Below are 3,513 nucleotides of genomic sequence, written 5' to 3' on the forward strand. Positions count from 1 at the left end.
CTTCTTCGGCTTGAACTCATTCCCTCCTCACTTCCTCTCAGCCGCTTCTTTCCAAATAAATACTTTCCTATAAAGCTTTCTCCTCTGTTACAAATGGTCTTAAAGCCAGAAGAGCCATAGCAATAAAAAGAGCTGCTCTCTGCCTCCAAATTCTACACGGTGCCTCATCTCTCCTTAGAGAGCTAGGGCACACTCAGTCCTCTCCCACATGGGCTGTCCCCTAAGCACTGCCAGACATAGTAAATCTCAGAGAAAGATTGGGGCCTGTCCAATTCTGTGCTCCCAAGCTTAGAGGAGAATGCACAGAAAGGAAAAGAAACTCGCTTGTGTTTAAAAAAAAAAAAAAAACCAGCTAGCAAGCAGTCGATGCATCATAGCAGGAGAAGAAAAGAGCTGGCTTGCAGTAACTCAGCAACCACTCACTTGCCGAGAACAGAGCACATGGTCTACTCTATGGGGAGTGTGAAATGAATTCTTTCACACTGTTCCTTATTGGAACATGCTCCATCGACAGTAATCACTCACCCTCCCAGGGAGAAAAGGCTCAGAGAAACAACAAAGGATAGAAAATCGCAGGATCGCCCGTGGACATCAACACACTACACACACACACACACACAAACTCACACACAAGCACCCAGGAGTGAACATACCTAAGTACACACCAATCTAAGATACCCATTTTTCAGAGACATGTTCTGCACAGACATAAAACCAGTCTGCATCAGTTTGGATCTTCTCAGACTCAAACAGCTCAATGTTCCTTTCTAGATACAAGTACACCATGTTCACACACATGACACTTGTGTGTGCTTCACAGTGAGATTCAAAGAAGCCCAGAGAAACACTGACACTCAGAGAATATTCTTTACCAAAGCATGGATACACCGAGCCACCTCAATCCTCACCATTCTGTCAGGTGTAGAAATAGCACAGAGATTTCTAGAAACAGAATAACTTGTAGAGTTCCGGAGGAAGGCTGAGTCACTGACCTAACTGACTCCATTTTTTTCCTTTGGGGGTGTGTGGGGGTGGGGGAGTATACTGGGGTTTGAACTCAGGGCCTTGTGCTCTTGATTGTATTTTTGTGTTCAACCCTGGTGCTCTACCACATGAGCCACACCTACATTTCTGGGCTTTGGGGGATGGTTAATTAACTAAGAATTTCTCAGATTTGTCTGCCTAGGCTATCTTCAAATCATAATTCTCCTATTTCAGCCTCTTGAGTAGCTAAGATTGTAGGTATGAGACACCAGCGCATACTCTGGTTTCTCTTCAGATCATACAAATCTTTCGCCTTTTACTAAAGATTTCCATGGAGACACCAGAGCCTGGCCCATTTTGTTTCTTACACCAACTCATCTTGCTTCTCTGCTTCTGAGTTCTCCTGTATCTTTATTGTCCACGGTTACCTGGATCCCAGCAACAACAGGCTTAATTGATGAACATCTTAACATAAAAGACTAAGACTTGCCCTCCCCCCAGCCCCCAAACAGAGAAGCCTCCTTGGTACCAAAATCTTGCCTGGGACTCTTGAGATAATATCCTGAATGCAAAAATCAATCCGACCAGTAGGGTGAGTTGGACTACTACCAAGGAACACCCTAATTCAAGCCTTCGTTTCTCTTTTTGGTTTTCTTGATTTTTTTTTTATTGTAAAGATACTGTACAGAGGGGTTACAGTTACATTTTCTTCACAACACTGAGACTGTTGTAAGCACTTTTTAAAAGACTGGTTTTCAGGTCTTGGGCCTTCATTCTGACCAATGTATTCATACTGTGAATCGAATTCTGTTCATACCTTCAGCAGCCTCAGATCTTTACTGGGCTTTCCAGGAAAGGTCCTGGTGTGTTGAGACTTCTGAAACCAGGGTTTTTGCTCAAATTCTACTATCAGTGTTTAGAGTTAATTGTGTGGGCTTTCAGAGGGTGAGTTCTTAGGGAGATAGCATCAGTAAGGGATTGGTAGAGCTCTTTGTGCAGTATAAATTAGGAGAACTTGAGCTGCAAAAGAATGGCTTCCCAAGACATATTTATTAGTGACATATTCAATGTAGAGAAGAAGAGGGCGGGGGGTGGCGCACAGGGAATGCCTCTTGAGACTCTGGCCTAGCCACTGTTATCCTTGCTACAATGGACAGCACCAGAGAAGGTGGTGGGTGGACCACTTCTGATTACTTATCCTATATTAAAGGAATTCTGAGTACTAGTCATTGGGCCACCATTTCTAGCCAAAACTAGGAGGCTGTAGCCCACAGTCAGAGACCCAGGGAACTTCTCTGCCACAGGCATTTTTGCCTGTCAGTAGAAGATAAGTACACAGAAGCCAGATCACAAATGTGAGCAAAGAGCATGCTGGGAGAGTGGAGATGCACCGGAACCTTGACTTGCTATCCTGAGAGCCTCCATGCCCATGGTGCTCCTCACAGACCCAAGGTCCTTTAGATCTACCCAACTACTTAGGTTACCGCCACTCATTGCCAAAGCTTCCTACATTTCCTTTCAGACCTCTCTGTAATCCAAGAGCCATTTTGGAAGACAAATGTCACCCAGTCCCTCAGCTCTCTCCACCAGGATCTGCTGCTTAGGGCAACAATTGGGTGTGTGGCTACAGTCCCTTTTCTGTCATCATCTTCGGCCTCCAAAGTGTGAGACCTTTAATGATAAAGGGGTGCCCGAGGCCTTAGTACATATAAGGCCTAAGTACATACCTAAATGCCACCTGGCAGAATTGATAGTCCACACAGAACTTCGGAGAACTGTCCCTCTCTAGGAAAGATATTTTGTCTCCAGGTGGAGCCGTGATGACCACAGCTGCAGGATAGTCTCATAAAGGCAACATCTAAGCTGGCTGCATTCTCATTTTTAAATCTTTCTGGTGATGAAAGGGAAATTCTTCTCTCAAAGACCTAACTCATGGCAGCTAATTGTGACTTTTTGTTGTTGTTGTTGTTGGTAGCGGGGATTGAACTCTGGGCTTGGGCGCTGTGCCTGTGCTCTTCAGCTCAAGGCTAGCACTCTACCACTTGAACCACAGTACCACTTCTGGTTTTCTAATGGTTTATTGCAGATAAGAGTCTCACGAACTTTCCTGCCAGAGCTGGCTTTGAACTGTGATCCTCAGATCTCAGCCTCCTGAGTAGCTAGGATTACAGGCGTGAGCCACCGGCATCTGGCTCTAAGTGTGACTTTTGATTGAAACCAGTTCCCCAAGGAGGGAAGACTAGAGCAGCTCTGAAGGCTTCTGAGGTGCTCAGCACCTCCCAGGAGAATCTTGTTTCTTTGCCAACATTCAAGTTGCTACCTCGGGTCCCCTGAGCTGGGAGTGATTGTCCTCAGCACACAAGGATTAGAAATCAGAGATCCCAAGTGGAAACACAGCAAGTTCCCAACTCTGCCTGCAGAGCCAAGGGGACAAGAGGAAGAAGAAGAGGCCTGAAGAGAGTGGGGTGGGGGAAAGGAATGAGAGAGCTGGTTTCCTCCTTTCTCTTCTGATCAACAAGAAACTTCCAT

The 3,513-nt window shown here is 45.5% G+C and overlaps 1 pseudogene; it reads left to right on the top strand.

The window, feature by feature from the left end:
• Positions 1–1,259: 1,259 nt before the first annotated feature.
• Positions 1,260–1,369, top strand: LOC122116618 (annotated as a pseudogene).
• The last annotated feature ends 2,144 nt before the right edge of the window (positions 1,370–3,513 follow it).

Source organism: Dipodomys spectabilis, unplaced genomic scaffold (assembly GCF_019054845.1).
Source record: "Dipodomys spectabilis isolate Male_0828 unplaced genomic scaffold, ASM1905484v1 ptg000136l, whole genome shotgun sequence".
Classification (NCBI taxonomy): domain Eukaryota; kingdom Metazoa; phylum Chordata; class Mammalia; order Rodentia; family Heteromyidae; genus Dipodomys; species Dipodomys spectabilis.